Source organism: Sinocyclocheilus rhinocerous, unplaced genomic scaffold (assembly GCF_001515625.1).
Source record: "Sinocyclocheilus rhinocerous isolate Xijiao unplaced genomic scaffold, SAMN03320098_v1.1 scaffold2832, whole genome shotgun sequence".
NCBI classification, from domain to species: domain Eukaryota; kingdom Metazoa; phylum Chordata; class Actinopteri; order Cypriniformes; family Cyprinidae; genus Sinocyclocheilus; species Sinocyclocheilus rhinocerous.
Window position 1 is genome coordinate 41,778 of NW_015659391.1, and position 334 is coordinate 42,111.

General features: G+C 36.2%; 1 protein-coding gene across 1 annotated transcript in view; it reads right to left on the reverse strand.

Annotated features, from left to right (window-relative positions):
* Nucleotides 1–334, reverse strand: part of LOC107723774 (uncharacterized) — a 6,975-nt gene that overhangs the window by 1,480 nt on the left and 5,161 nt on the right. The gene's annotated exons all lie outside the window — the stretch shown is intronic.

Genomic DNA, 334 nt, shown 5'->3' on the forward strand with positions numbered 1-334 from the left:
CTGTTTCTTCTTAGTTTTTTTCTTATCAGTTTTGTATATTAGGGTTGTGTGTTACACCTAATGTTGTTAAATGAATGTTTACTGCATTATTTCAGTTTCATGTGTGTTACCATGATGGTGTTTGGTGTTTGTGTGAATAACACTGCACCTTCTATATATGTTATTGTTTAAAAGCTGCTTGGTTCATCATGTGACTTTCTCATCACCGTCTGCTTTTGGTGGTTATCAGTGTATTATAAAGGTACAAAACAGATTTCAGTACTTCAATAGGTTGGTATATTAATCAAGCGGCAACCTCCCGCTCTCTCTCGTGAAGCCAACACGGAAGTGACTT